Here is a 16,566-nt window from a genome sequence, read left to right as displayed (position 1 = left end):
TGCAGTTGTACAAGGCCTTGGTGAGACCACACCTGGAGTATTGTGTGCAGTTTTGGTCCCCTAATCTGAGGAAAGACATCCTTGCCATAGAGGGAGTACAAAGAAGGTTCACCAGATTGATTCCTGGGATGGCAGGACTTTCATATGAAGAAAGACTGGATGAACTGGGCTTGTACTCGTTGGAATTTAGAAGATTGAAGGGGGGATCTGATTGAAACGTATAAAATCCTAAAGGGATTGGACAGGCTAGATGCAGGAAGATTGGTCACAATTTGAGGATAAAGGGGAAGCCTTTTAGGACCAAGATTAGGAAAAACTTCTTCACACAGAGAGCGGTGAATCTGTGGAATTCTCTGCCACAGGAAACAGCTGAGGCCAGTTCATTGGCTATATTTAAGAGGGAGTTAGATATGGCCCTTGTGGCTACGGGGATCAGGGGGTATGGAGGGAAGGCTGGAGCAGGGTTCTGAGTTGGATGATCAGCCATGATCATAATAAATGGCGGTGCAGGCTCGAAGGGCCGAATGGCCTACTCCTGCACCTATTTTCTATGTTTCTATGTTTCTATAATACTAGATCAGGTATCAGCGTTTGTACCAGCATGATGTATAGAAGTTTGTGGCAATAGTCACATATAATCTTTATAAACTAGTTTAAAGTCATGCATGATAGTCATGAACCTATCCAATTCAAGTCATGCATGGTGCTACAATGGTGTAACCACCTTGCTTGGAATTGGAATTGATTTATCATTGTCATATATCAAGATGTAGTATAAAAACTTAGTTTGGTGAGCCATCCCTACAGATTATTTCAAAACATAAATACATTGAGGTACTACAAGTGGAAAAAATAATAAAAGAATGCAGAGCAGAGAACTACAGTTGCTGTTACAGAGAAAGTGCAGTGCAGGTAGGCGATAAGTGTAAAGGTCATAATGGGGTAGATTGTGAGGTCATGATTTCATCATTAATGCTCAAGAACTCTCTTTAAAAGTCTTATTACAACTGTAATACTGTTATACTGTCACTATTCTGTAGTTGGCTATGAGGGAGGAAACCCAGGAGCTAAAATTTATCCTTGGTTGCTTTTCCAAAATGTGCAATGTTGTAGCTGTTGTGTGTTGAACCTCACTTCCAAAATGGAACAAGGAGTGCATCTGTTATATTGCACATTTAGTGGTAACAACTGAAGATTAATTTCTGACCCCTGTGCTTATAGATAACCGGTGTGAAGGGGATGATTGTGTTCTACTCAATTCTCTCCATCAGCCTGGTGCCTACCAGGTCTGTGAATTAAATGCAAGCATCTGCTACACTGTTCATTTTACAGTCTGTTGTTGCATTGCTGCTATTTCCATACAGGATTAAAGGGAGGGTGAGGAATGATCAAAAGCTTTTAGCACAGCTCAACAGAGGGCAGCACAACCAAACAACAATAACACCAACAACTCCCCTTGGTTTAGCACACTTAAAGTAGTAACATGTCCCAATGCACCTTATTGAAGTGATAATTGAATAAGACAGCCACATCTGCACCAGGTGCATTGAGCTGCAGCTCCTTAGGGACTGCATTAGGGAACTGGAGATACAGCTCGATGACCTTCGTCTGGTCAGAGAGAGTGAGGAGTTGATAGAGAGGAGCTATAGGCAGATAGTCAGTCCAGGGCCTGGGGAGACAGACAAGTGGGTAACAGTCAGGACAGGGAAGGGCAAGAAGCAGATGCTAGAGAGTACCCCAGTGGCTGTCCCCCTTACCAATAAGTACTCCTGTTTGAGTACTGTTGGGGGAGACGGCCTACCTGGGGGAAGCGACAGTGGCTGCGCCTCCGGCACAGAGTCTGGCCTTGTGACTTAGAAGGGTAGGGAAAGGAAAAGGATGGCATCTGTAATAGGGGACTCTATAGTCAGGGGTCAGACAGGCGATTCTGTGGACGCAGGAAAGAAACGCAGATAGTAGTTTGCCTCCCAAGTGTCAGGGTCTAGGATGTTTCTGATCACGTCCACAATATCTTGAAGTGATAAGGAGAACAGCCAGAGGTCGTGGTACATATTGGTACCAATGACATAGGTAGGAAAAGGGAAGAGCTCCTGAAAGCAGACTACAGGGAGTTAGGAAGGAAGTTGAGAAGCAGGACCTCAAAGCTAGTAATGTCGGGGTTACTGCCTGTACCACACGACAGTGAGTATAGGAATAGAATGAGATGGAGGATAAATGCGTGGCTGAGGGATTGGAGCAGGGGGCAGGGATTCAGATTTCTGAATCATTGGGACCTCTTCTGGGGCAGGTGTGGCCTGTACAAAAAGGACAGGTTGCATTTGAATCTGAGGGGGACCAATATCCTGGCGGGGAGGTTTGCGAAGGCTACTGGGGAGAGCTTAAACTAGGATTGCTGGGGGGTGGGAACCGAACTGAAATGACAGAGGAAAGGGAGGTTGGCTCACAAATAGAGAAAGCTTGGAGGCAGTGCGAAAGGGAGGATAGGCAGGTGATAGAGAAGGGTCACACTCAGACTGATAGTTTGAGATGTGCCTATTTTAGTGCAAGGAGTATTATGAATAAAACAGTGAGCTTAGAGCATGGATCAGCACTTGGAGCTATGATGTTGTGGCCATTACAGAGACTTGGATGGTGCAGGGGCAGGAATGGCTACTTTAAGTGCCAGGCTTTAGATGTTTCAGAAAGGACAGGGAGGGAGGCGAAAGAGGTGGGGGCATGGCACTGTTGATCAGAGATAGTGTCACGGTTGCAGAAAAGAAGGAAGTCATGGAGGGGTTGTCTACGGAGTCAATAACTCTACTGGGTGTTTTTTATAGACCACCCAATAGTAACAGGGATATTGAGGAGCAGATAAGGAGATAGATTCTGGAAAGGAGTAATAATAACAGGGTAGTCGTGGTGGGAGATTTTAATTTCTCAAATGTTGATTGGCCTCTCCCTAGAGTGAGGGGTTTAGAGGGGGTGGAGTTTGTTCAGTGTGTTCAGGAAGGTTTCTTGACACAATATGTAGATAAGCCTACAAGAGGAGAGGCTGTACTTGATCTGGTATTGAGAAATGAAGCTGGTCAGGTGTCAGGTCTCTCAGTGGGAGAGCAATTTGGAGATAGTGATCACAATTCTATCTCCTTTACCATAGTACTGGAGAGGGATAGGAACAGACAAGTTAGGGAAACGTTTAATTGGAGTAAAGGGAACTATGAGGTTATCAGGCAGGAACTTGGAAGCATAAATTAGAAACAGATGTTCTCAGGGAAACATATGGAAGAAATGTGACAAATGTTCAGGGGATATTTGTGTGGGGTTCCACGTAGATACGTTCCAATGAGACAGGGAAAGGATAGTAGGGTACAGGAACTGTGGTGTACAAAGGCTGTTGCAAATCTAGTCAAGGAGAAAAGAAGAGCTTACGAAAGGATCAAAAACTAGGTAATGATAGAGATCTGGAAGATTATAGGGCTAGTAGGAAGGAGCTTAAGAATGAAATTAGGGGAGCCAGAAGGGGCCATGAGAAGGCCTTGGCGGACAGGATTAAGGAAAACCCCAAGGCGTTCTACAAGTATGTGAAGAGCAAGAGGATAAGATATGAGAGAATAGGACCAATCAAGTGTGACAGTGGAAAAGCGTGTATGGAACCAGAGGAGATGGCAGAGGTACTTAATGAATACTTTGCTTCAGCATTCACTATGGAAAAGGATCTTAGCGATTGTACGGATGACTTGTGGACTGAAAAGCTTGAGCATGTAGATATTAAGGAAGAGGATGTAGTGGAGCTTTTGGAATGCATCATGTTGGATAAGTCACCGGGACCATACGGGATGTACCCAGGCTACTGTGGGAAGCGAGGGAGGAGATTGCTGAGCCTCTGGCGATGATCTTTGCGTCATCAATGAGGATGGAAGAGGTTCTGGAGGATTGGAGGCAGGATTTATGAACATTTGGAGAGGCATAATATGATCAGGAATAGTCAGCATGGCTTTGTCAAAGGCAGGTCATGCCTTATGAGCCTGATTGAATTTTTTGAGGATGTGACTAAATACATTGATGAAGGTAGATCCGTAGATATAGTGGATATGGGTTTTAGCAAGACATTTGATAAGGTACCTCATGCAAGGCTTGTTGAGAAAGTGATGAGGCATGGGATCCAAGGGGACATTGCTTTGTGGATCTAGAACTGGCTTGCCTACAGAAGGTAAAGTGTGGTTGTAGACAGGTCATATTCTGCATGGAGGATGGTGAACAGTGGTGTGCCTCAGGGATTTGTTCTGGGACACCTTCTCTTTGTGATTTTTATAATGACCTGGATGAAGAACTGGAGGGATGGGTTAGTAAATTTGCTTATGACATAGTGGTTGAGGGTGTTGTGGATAGCGTGGAGGGCTGTCAGAGGTTACAGTGGGACATTGATAGGGTGCAAAACTGGGCTGAGAAGTGGCAGATGGAGTTCAACCCAGATAAGTGTGAAGTGGTTCATTTGGGTAGGTCAAATATGATGGCAGAATATAGTATTAATGGTAAGACTCTTGGCAGTGTGGAGGATCAGAGGGATCTTCGGGTCTGAGTCCATAGGACACTCAAAGCTGCTGTGCAAGCTGACTCTGTGGTTAAGAAGGTGTACGGCGTATTGGCCTTCATCAATCATGGGATTGAGTTTTGGAGCCGAGAGGTAATGTTGCAGCTATATAGGACCCTGGTCAGACCCCACTTGGAGTATGGTGCTCAGTTCTGGTCGCCTCACTACAGGAAGGGTGTGGAAATCATAGGAAGGGTGCAGAGGAGATTTACAAGGATGTTGCCTGGATTGGGGAGCATGCCTTATGAGAATAGGTTGAGTGAACTCAGCCTTTTCTCCTTGGAGCGACGGAGGATGAGAGGTGACCTGATAGAGGTGTACAAGATGATGAGAGGCATTGATTGTGTGGATAGTCAGAGGCTTTTTCCCGGGGCTGAAATGGCTAGCAGAAGAGTGCATAGTTTTAAGGTGCCTGGACGAAGGTACAGAGGCGATGTCAGGGGTAAGTTTTTTATGCAGAGAGTGGTGAGTCCATGGTATGGGCTGCCGGTGGCAGTGGTTGAGGCAGAAATGATGGGGTCTTTTAAGAGACTCCTGGATGGATACATGGAGCTTAGAAAAATAGAGGGCTGTGGGTAAGCCTAGGTAATTTCTAAGGTAAGGACATGTTCTGCAAAGCATTGTGGGCTGAAGGGCCTGTCTTGTGCTGTAGGTTTTCTATGTTTCTATGTTTCTAAAACTTTGTATAGGCTACATAAGGTAATGTGGTAAGTCATTAAATACACGGACAAGGAGATAATTTCACAGGAAAAGCCCTCCACACCATTGAGCTCATCTACAAGGAGTGCCACCACAAGAAAGCAACATTCATCATCAAGGGACACCACCAAAAAGGCCATGCTCTCTTGCTGCTTCCATCAGAAAGCAGATACAGGAATGTTATCTCCAACACCACTGGGTTCAGGAAGAGTTACTACCCTACAATCATCAGACTCCTAAACCAGTGTGGAGAACTGTATTTGTCAATGTGGAATAGAAAGCAAAATTATAAGTCTGGTGGGAGCAAAGAATGTTGGGAATGGTGAGGGGGGTGGAGCACCGTAGGGAAGTGTTTGGCATGTGGCAGACACACTCAGTCCTGAGACACCAAACAAGGCCATTTGATTTCAAACAATTGGTTTGTTGATCATTATAGAATGTCTCTCCGGTGCTTCCCATTCCATCTCCTCTCCCTTCCCCCTTTCCCAACCATGACTCCCTTCTCTATGCCCCCTTTCCACTCTCCATCCTCAAAAGAGACCCACATCAGAATCAGATTTATCATCATTTATCATGGTTTTATTTTTTTGCAGAAGTACAGTGCAGTACATAAAATTACTTCAATAATGTGCAAAAGTCTTAGCACCCTAGCCATTTACATGTGCCAAGACTATTGCATAATACTGTATTTATTTATTTATTAATTGAATTTTTTTGCATTTGCTGAGTTTGTCTTCCTTTGCACATTGGTTGTTTGTCAGTCTTTGTTTGTGTATGGTTTTTCATTGACTCTGTTGTACTTCTTTGCTCTGAATGCCTACATGAAAGTGAATCTTAGGGTTGTATATAGTGACTTTGATAATAAATTTACTTTAAACTTTAAAGTATTAAAATAACCCAGTATGTCTAATTGGAGTGATAATTGAATATAACTTTGCATGGGGCATAGAAGGTAATATGATAAGTACTTAAATACATGGACAAAGAGATAACTTTTATGTAACTTAACAAAGGAAAGAACAATGGGAGATGGCTACGTTAGTGAGGGAATTCCCGAATTCAAGGTCAAGATAGCTGAAGTCTTGGCTGCCAAATGGTAGAACAAAGAACATCAAGGATTTTCAAGAGGCCAGGATTTTGGGAAAACAAAGATCCCAGAGGACTTTTAGACAGAGATTAGAAGGGAAAGAAGGAATGATGAAACAAGGATGAGAGTTTGGAGATGAGTCCATCCTGTGAACTAAAAGCAGTGCAGAGTAATTTCAATTTAAGTTTCGGGGCAGCATAGAGCTACAGGGATTAGTCAAGTGCCCATAGAGATTATTACACAGGATTTTTTTTTAATTAAAGATTGCCATAACTTATTTTTGTCTATGGGTCTTGTGCATCCACTAAAACAAGTTACTTGGCTATCTGCTAGGTCTTGCTCACACAGCATGACGGCTGCATTTTCTTCCTTTGCCACAGTACCTGCATCAGTTGTACTCTATTTGTTGTAACATGCTTTGGCACATTTGGAATTGTTTGAATTTGTGAACGAAGTTTGGTTCGTCACTCTCACTTTAAAGTTAACTTCAATAAGAAGTAGTTTATTAGACCCCAAACACGAGGAATAACATGCAAGGCAATTAAAATCAGGGTAACCCTCCTCTTCTTACCAGAAGAAAAACACCACCTGCTGGTTTAACCCTGAAGTTGACTATGATCAGGAATGTACCAGTCAAAACACAGAGTGTCTCATGAATAAATTCAAACCAGAGACTTATTATGTCATCTGGAGTGCAAAACAATTTTTAGTGTGGTGTTATCCATTAGCAAACATTCTGAGTAAATTGTAGTTGTTTTGATTTCACAAACTGCCATTAAAGGGGTGATTTATTTCCAAGTGTAGAATTTATTATCATCAAGGTAGCTTCATGTTTAATGCTTTCTGAACCAGTTTCAACTTCCAGTTTCTATTAGCTGTTTTTCTCCCCCTTAGCATTGAATATTCATTATGTTGTGGTTTAAGATTCACTTTCTCTCCTGTGGATGATGAATAGTTGGAGGAAGAGGAGCAATATCATCTTAATTAACTATAGAGAGGGGCCATTCAGAAGGAAAGGCAGGTAATTGCACAAAGAGGGGGTGGCAGGTCCGATGATGGGATGGAATATAAAGTGCCAGTGAGTAACTAAAATATTACCAAGGAAGGCATCCGTTAGTCTTGCGAGACCATGGATCTGTGCCTGGAAAGTCTTCACTCTCCAGGGCGCAGGCCTGGGCAAGGTTGTTTGGAAGACCTGCAAGTCTCCCCTCTCCACGAGACTAATGTTGTCCAAGGGAAGGGTATTAGGACCCATACAGCTTGTCACCAGTGTCATCGCAGAGCAATGTGTGACTCAGTGCCTTGCTCAAGGACACAACACGTTGCCTCGGCTGGGGCTGCGAACTCACGACTTTCAGGTCACTAGTCCAATGCCCTAACCACTTGGCCACGTGCCCACGAAGGAAAGAGTAGAGCACAGGATAAAGGTAGTTAGAAATGTTAAAAGAAAAATAAGAATTTTAATAGTTACTTAAAAGAAATTAATAAAGTAAGCATTGGTGCTGTAAAATGTGAGTTTGAAAAATTAGTATTGGAAAAGAATGGAGATGATGAATAAAGATACTTCCCAGAAAAAAAAACCCTCCAAATTGGGAATGTGACAAGAGAGAAAGACACTGAAAAAATTACAATCACCAGAAAACCTTTGGAACTGTGGGCTGTTGGCTTTCAAGCTCCAAGGTTCTGAGAGATTAGAGTCTTAAAAGTGGCTGGTGAGAAAGTTGATTCATGAGTATTAATTTCCATAAAATCCCAACATTTGGAGGAGGTTCCACCAGATTGGACAATGGCAAATGGAATGTGTTTATTCAGAAGGGTAAGGAAGTAGACTGGGTGGTGAGGTGGAGAGACGTCTCTACCAAAGGAGATGTAAGGAGCTCCTTCCCTCTGCTACCCTGCAGCTCGCCCTGGGCCAAGGTGCACCTGCTTAGCCCCCAGTCAGGGTCACTTGAAGCAATGGGAACAGGTGATGGATGGTCTTATGAGCAGCTGGTGTATATCACAAGTCCTGGTTATGTGACCACGGACGCCAGACAGACAAACACTGAAGAGTGTTGATAATGGCTGGGGTCACCCGTCTTGTAAAGGCACTGCCCGGAAGAAAGCATTGGCAATCACTTCTGCAGAAAAATTCACCAAGAACAATCAGGATCATGAGACCATGATCACCAATATCAAATAATGATGACAAAGGAGTTAGAAGATTAAAAAAACTATAGGCCATATAGTTTAACATGTGTTCTAGAGGAAATATTGGCTGACTTTATAAAAATGGTGCAGCAGGGTATTAAAAAAATCAAGGTAATCAAGAAAAGCAGAATTATTTTATGGAAGGGCAATTATTTTTGACTAATTGATTAGAGTTTTGTGGAGGAGTATCATGTTGTGTGGATGAAGTGAATTGGTGGATACACTATTGTTAAGTTTCTAGAAGATAATTCCGAAGGTACAGGATCAACTATCATGCTAGATAATAAATGTTCACTGTATTGGGAGTGACGTATTGGTCTGGATAGAAAATTGACTGGCTAATACTATGTATAAGTAGTCTCTCTAGTAGGTAAGATGTGAGAGGTAGCATGGACTCAAATTTAGACAGAGATTAACATTGTAAAATTTGAATGAAATAGATTACAATAAAGATTAGCTTTATTTGTCACATGTAAAAAATCAATGACATTTATGAGACTGGAATAATACCAGAAGAGATGAAAGAATCATTATTTATCACTCTTCCTAAGAAACCTGGAGCAATAGAATGTGAATTACATAGGTCCATAAGTTTAATGAGTCATATCACTAAGATACTTCTAAGAATTTGGATGACAAGAGCTAAAAGTAAGATACAAGATGAAATAGATAAAGAACAATGTGGTTTTGGGAAAGAAAGGTACAAGAAACACGATATTGATGTTAAGGATACTATCAGAATGAGCTTTTCAAGTGCAAAATGATTTGTTTGTTTGTTTTATCAACACACAAAAGCATTTGATAAAGTGAAGCACAATGAATTATTTGGAATATTACAGGAAACTCTAGATCTAGATTCGAAAGACCTCCGCCTAATCAGAAATCTGTACTGGGAACAAACTGCTGCTGTAAGAATAGACGGAGAAGTGAGTCAGTTTACGAAAATCAAGAGAGGCGTTGGACAAGGGTGTGTTTTCTCCCCTGATTCATTTAATGTGTACAGTGAAACAATATTACAAAAAATAAGAGACATCTTGGGAATCAAAATTGGTGGTGAAAACATCAATAATTTTAGATATGCAGATGACACTGTGTTAATTGCAAGTATGGAGGAAGAACTACAAAACTTAATTGATATAGTTGTTGAAGAAAGTGCAAAAATGGATCTATCTATTAATTGCAAGAAGGCAGAATGAATGGTGATATCCAAAAAGAAGGAGAATCCTATCTGCAGGCTGAGATTAAATGGGGGAGACATAAAACAAGTACAGAACTTTTGCTAGTTAGGAAGTTGGGTGACATCAGATGGCAGGTGCGACATGACATCAAAAGAATAGGGATGGCAAAAGACACCTTTACGAGAATGAAGAGTATACTGACCAACATTAAACTAGGCACGACAACCTGGCTCAGAGCAGTGAAATGTTACATTTATCCTGTTACATTATATGGCTCAGAATGATGGACAATATCTAGTAATATGAGGAAATGAATTGAAGCAGCAGAGATGTAGTTTTTGAGGAGGATGCAAAGAATATCATGGGCAAAACGAATATCTAACAAGGATGTCATGAACAGAGCAAGCACAAAAAGAGAAATAATGCATGAGATCATGAAAAGGCAACGTGACTTCATTGGACATGTGATTAGGAAAGAGGAGTTAGAATGCACAGTAATTATGGGAAAGATTGAAGGGAAGAAAGCAAAAGGAAGGCAAAGACAAATGATGATGGAGACAGCAGCCAGAAAACTGGAAATGAACACCAATGAATGATCCACTTGACCCGAAATATTGTGTGTGGGCCATGGCAGTCAAAGCTCAAACTGGGCATGGTGCCTAATGATGATGATGATGTAAAGAAATCAATACAGTGAAATCTGTTGTTAGTATTGCGGATATGCAGGGGGCAGCCCTTAAGTGTCAGCATGCTTCTGGCACCACAAAGCATGCATACAATTTACTAATCCTAATCTGTACATTTTTGGAATGTGGGAGGAAACCAGAGCACCCAGAGGAAACCCACATAGTCACGGAAAGAGCGTACAGTCTCCTATCTCACAGCTGGCGCTGTGAAGTGTTCACGAGTTACTACCAAGTATGATTACCAAATTAGGTAGGAAGATAAAACTGTGAAGACAACATAAGGAGGCAACAAAGTAATGTAAACACATTAAGTGAGTGGACAAGAGAAAAAAAATGAGAGAAAATGTGAATAGTCCATTTTAATGTGAAAAGTAAGAAAGAAGCATATATAAATGATGAGAGATTGCAGAGCTCTGAAATACTGAGGAATTTTTGCCTGATTTGCAAAAGGCTAGAGTCCACATACTGCCAGTAGTTAGAAATGCTGACAGAATATTACAGTTTATTGAAAGAACTGAATACAAAAATACTGGATTACATTTCTATTATAATCAATGATGGTGAGACCATATCCAGAGTACTGTCAACAGCATTGTTCTCCTTTAAGAAACGATGTTAAGGCACTGGAAGCAGTTTTAAAAAGGTTTAATTAATTAATATCTGGCAAGAACCGTATTATTGATATGGTGAGAGAGTGTGGAGAAATAAAGGTGGCTGGGTGCAGGTCTCTGGATTATTAGTCTGGAAACTTAACCACTTTTTGAGAAGTGAGGCTGACTCTTATTGGTCCTAATTTGTTACCCCATGTTGCGTCTCCACACCCAGACTTACCAGCATTATCCAGATACTGAGTCTCGACCAATCTCCAGTGACAGGGTCAGGACCTCCAGAAGTGGTTGCCCTGTCCCTGGAGCACCACCACAAAAAGAGTCTTGGCCTGAAACATTTGACTGTTTAATTTCCATGGATGCTGCCTGACTTGCTGAGTTTCTCCAACATTTTGTGTGTGTTGCTTTGGATTTCCAGCATTTGCAGACTTTCTCGTGTAAATAATTTATAACTTTGAAAACTGAATATTAAAATGGAATCCAAAATACTTAAAATTTTAAATAGATTGCTATGAAATCTTTGCTTGAAATTTGTTGCCCTATAATCCTCAGTAACCTCCCCATCATAAGGCTACCATCTCTCAGACACTCAAGACCATAACTACTCTCTGGTAATGTGATTACTGATTTATTAGATGATTGTTGCTAGATATTAAATAGTAATCTCTCTGTTGAAGACATAGACTGGTTGTGATCGTATATCATTCACATGTAAAATCTGAAACCATGTCTGCACACTTGTCTTCTGGCAGGTGGATATAAAGACTGGAAGGAACAGTGCAATGTTTTTGTGAGTTGTGATTCAGATTCAATGAAATTGAACACAAGGGAGAACTTTTCCTTAATGCATTCGATGTGCTAATTCACAGGGTAGATAGGCAGGCAAAGCCTTGTCTACTGAAGTGGGCCATTCATATAGTGGCAGGAATTCAGGTTTTCATTGTATTTAACATCTCATTTACTGCAGACACTGTCTATATTTCCTCCTCTTTATCCTGTCAACTTCTCAAATGGAATTTCAGAATCTTAACCTCCTGCTAGTATAAATCTTTGGAGTCATGAATAAAAGCCCTTTTAAAGAGTTGTTTGTCCTGGCCCAAGCACACAGACACTATGGTCAAGGAATCTGGCAAGTCCCCATTGACCCTGGCAAATTTTTTATAGATTGTTACGTACCCCGTAACTGGGTTGCCAAACCAGCAGAAATGGATCACTCAGCTGGAGTCTGGATTACTAGAACTAAGAAAGTTTTGTTAAAGAAACAAGCAACACAGTAATGGAAAGGATAATGAATGCAACAGTTCAGCAATGATAAACACACATGTGCACAGAATTAAGATAACAGGATCAATCAAGCTCTATCGTTGTCTAGGGGTAAATGACCAATTTCAAAGTGACACAAAGTCCAGTTCAATTTAGTTCAGTTCGCAGTAATCGTTGCCATGGCGATGGACAACGTGGGGGGAGAGGGAGAGAGAACGAGAACGACTGATCATTCAAAACGGCTTCCACTCACAGACCTGCGATATTGCTCACAAGCAGCTTTCGGGCGAGTCCTTTGTGATGTCACCTGGGGTCACCAACTGTGACCCCACCTCCAGATGCGGTCGATCCTCTGCAGTGAACCCGGCACCCAAGCAAGGGCGGACACACACTGGGTTCCTGCTGATCGTACCTTTCCACCCTGTGCGTTTGTGGCCCGGTACTTCCCACCGACTCGTGAGAGGCGCACCGCTTCCAGGGTCTCGTTACCTCGGGTGTCGTGTGTGTATCCTGCCTTAGCGAACCTGTCCCTTTTTATCCCCCCGCTGGGGCATCGCCTGTCCATCACTTCAAACAGTTCAGGGTTCAAAAGGGGAGCCGATCTTGACAATACCCAGACTGATGGCTCCTTCATTAACATCTCCAAATGCTGCTTCATTGTTCCTTATCTCTCCCTCCCCTGAGGACAGGTGGCAGACCAACTGCTGATGCCACTGTTGCTAGCCCAGGCCCGCAAACATCTTCATAAATTAATCTTCATAAATTATGTGTATTCTCATCACAAGATGCACCACAGAAAACATCTTATCCAAATGCATCACAGATTGGTCAGGCAACTTCTCAGCCCAAGGCCGTGGTAATTGTAGAGAATTGTGGACATAGCTTGGTCCATCATGAAAACCAGCCTCCCCTCCATGGAATCTGCCTGCACCTATTGATATTTCAGAAAAGCAGCCAATAAAATCAAAGACCCCTCTCACCCTGGGCATTTTCTCTTCTCCCCCCTTCCATCAGGCAGAAGGTACAAAAACTTGAAAGGCACCCTCTATCACACTGTTATAATGGAACTCTTATACAATAAAGATGAACTCTTGACCTCACAATCTACCTTGTCGTGACCCTTTCATCTTATTTTCTACCTGACTACCTGTGACTGTAGCATTATATTACACACCTTTCCCTCTGTATTACCGCAATGTTTTTAAATTATCTGTCTGGATAGCTTGCAAGATTACCTCTTTTTTTGTACCTTGATGCACATGACAATGATAAACCAATGCTATTCAGTTAAATAGTACAGATCTTAGAATGCAATGTTTATATCTTCCCAGTAAACTAGCCTAGAAGAGCCAGAATTTTACCCCCACCTTTCTCCTCGTTGGGACTCAGCACCCCTTGCTGTAAGTGAACCTTGGACTCCTTGACAGAGACACCCCAGTCAGTCCGAGCTGGCAGCAAAGTGTCAAGCTCCATCATGGTGGGCACTGTTGCCCCCTTAGGCTGGCAGATCACCATCCTGTTCACGTTGTTGATTAATGACTAAACTATTAAATCCAGCTGAAGTGGCATTAGCAAGTTTGCTGATGATACAACAATGGCTGGCCCCATCAGCAACAATGATGGGTCTGCATACAGAGAGGAGGGAGAGAGGCTTATCAAATGATGTGAGAGCAATAATCTGAGTCTCAACGTGGACAAGACAAAAGAGATGATTGTGGACTTCAGGAAGGCACAGGTCAACCACTCTCCTTTGCACTTCAACGGCTCTGCCGTGGAGAGAATGAAGAGCACAGAGAATGGTGTGCACATAATGGATGATTTAACCTGGACCCACAACACCTCCTCATTAATCAAGACGGCACAGCACTGTCTACACTTTCGGAGGGGATTGCAACATTAAAGGCTCCCTGCTCTCACTCTAACAACTTTCTACAGGAGCACCATCTAGAATGTCCTGTCTGGCTGCATGATATGGAAGCTGCAAAGCATCAGGCCACAGAACCCTACAAACGATAGCAAAAACCTCTGAGACGGGTCTTCCTCCCTCCCCCTCCTTACTGTGACATCTGCCAGGAGCATTGTAGATGAAGGGCCTACCATTGTTGAGGATCCCTACCACAATCTCTTTGTCTCACTGTTGTCAGGAACCTACCAAATCATGCCAAATAACACATAAAACCTAAAATAACAGTAACATATAGTAAAAGCAGGAATGATATGATAAATACACAGCCTATATAAAGTAGAAATACTTCTCTACAACGATTGCCTGCACAGATCTCTGTAGCGAAAATCTCACACAACTGCTCTTGGCAGAAAATCTCACGCAAGTGCTGTTGGCATAAACGCGCTCTCCAGTAACCTTTAGACTATGAAGCTGCCAAATCTACCAAATAACACGTAAAACTACACAGCCTATATAAAGTAGAAATAATGTATGTACAGTGTAGTATCACTTACCGGAATTGGGAAAACAGCTTGCCGAGCACACTGATGATGGTGTGTTAGACTGAGTCATCGCAGGTTGGGGTGGTGCAGTGCAGTGGCCCCCACCCTCCAGGCCGCCGACTGATACATTGCCACGAAGAACGCAGCGGTAGCCGGGAGGCACACAGCATATCTTTAAGAAAAAGCCGAAATAAACATGCTAATTAATTAGGTGCTGCACCTAATTAATTAATGTCGGGACAGATCAGTGCCGATTGCGGATTGCATCGCCTCTGATCTAGGCCGACAATTACGTGTCGGTGGCACCTAATTAATTAGCATGTTTATTTCGGCTTTTTTCTTAAAGATGTGCTGTGTGCCTCCCGGCTACCACTGCATTCTCTGCGAATCAGTACAGTATCTGTCCGGGGCCCGGGGGTTGGGTTGCTGGGACACTGGGGTGTCATCTCATCTATTGCTTCACTTTCGCTACTGCATTCGGTTTCGATTGTTATCCTTTCCTCTTCCAATTGCATCAGCTTTTCATCTATCAGTTCTTGGTCATGAGATGCCAAAGCCTCTTCAACATTATCTTCGTCAGCTTCCACAAGCCAAACTCACTTTGTCCTTGCTTCGTTCACCACGATCGAAATGCTTAATTATATCTAGTTTTACACTAAGTGTAACACCCTTACGAGCTCTTTCAGGCTTTTCCAACACCTTAGAACTCATCTTGCTAACAGATGCTCAATGCAACGTGTTTAAGCAATGCCATTCCGAATCCGGGGGAAAGCTGCTGCTCGGGGTGCGCACTGCCTTTTATCGCGCGCTGATTTTTTAACGCGCTGATTTTTTCGTGCGCTGATTTTTTATCACACGCTGCCTTTCTTCGTAACAGTGAAAACACCTTCTGAAAGCGAAAACAGGGTACTAATGTAGGTCTTTCATAACAGTGAGGTTTCATAAAGCGAACATTTGAAAAGTGGGGAACACCTGTATTCCCAGATCATTCTGTTCTACTGCACTCCTCAGTAACTTACCATTTACCCTGTATGTTCTACCTTGGTTTGTCCTTCCAAAGTGCAATACCTCACACTTGTCTGAATTAATCTCTATCTGCCATTTTTCAGCCCATTTTTTCAGCTGGTCCAAATCCCCCTGCAAGCTTTGAAAACCTTCCTCACTGTTCCACTACAACTCCAATCTTTGTATCATCAGCAAATTTGCTGATCCAATTTACCACATTATCATCCAGATCATTGATATAGATGACAAATAACAATGGACCCAGCACTGATCCCTGTGGCACACCACTAGTCACAGGCCTCCACTCTGAGAAGCAATCCTCTACTACCACTCTTTGGCTTCTTCCATTGAGCCAATTACTGAGAGATTTTACTTTGAATTCAGATGTTCAATCAAAAGCCTTACTGTTCTGTACAAATAATTGGGGCGAACATTAAAAAACACAAGGGTAGAAATTCTATACCAGTGTGTGATATTTTCATGTTCTATCCAACAGATTTAGAACTGGAGTTCGACACTGGAAGTAATTACTGCCTCATTGAGTTCTCAGCTTAGAGTGGTAAGTAGGATCATGATTCTCCCCGCAGATTGAACTGATTCCACAACCTATGGACTCACTTTCAAGGACTCAGGGTCATTAATTCATTCATTCATTTATCTATTTTTATTTATCTATGTATCTATTTAACTACTAATTAATTAATTTATATATGTATCTGCACAGTGTCTTCTTTTGCTCATTGGTGGTTTGTCAATCTTAGTTTGGATGCAGTTTTTCATTGACTCTATTGTATTTCTTTGTTCTACTGTGAATGCCTGCAAGAAAATGAAT

The 16,566-nt window shown here is 42.3% G+C and overlaps 1 long non-coding RNA gene across 1 annotated transcript in view; it reads left to right on the top strand.

Annotated features, from left to right (window-relative positions):
- LOC140210209 (uncharacterized) overlaps positions 1-16,294 on the top strand; it is a 34,003-nt gene extending 17,709 nt beyond the window's left edge. The window contains exon 3 of the long non-coding RNA XR_011889176.1: positions 16,231-16,294. This is a non-coding gene — a long non-coding RNA (uncharacterized lncRNA). The remainder of the gene's footprint in view (positions 1-16,230) is intronic.
- The last annotated feature ends 272 nt before the right edge of the window (positions 16,295-16,566 follow it).

This window comes from Mobula birostris, chromosome 2 (genome assembly GCF_030028105.1).
Source record: "Mobula birostris isolate sMobBir1 chromosome 2, sMobBir1.hap1, whole genome shotgun sequence".
Taxonomy (NCBI): Eukaryota; Metazoa; Chordata; class Chondrichthyes; order Myliobatiformes; family Myliobatidae; genus Mobula; species Mobula birostris.
This window is presented reverse-complemented; position numbering and strand designations above follow the sequence as displayed.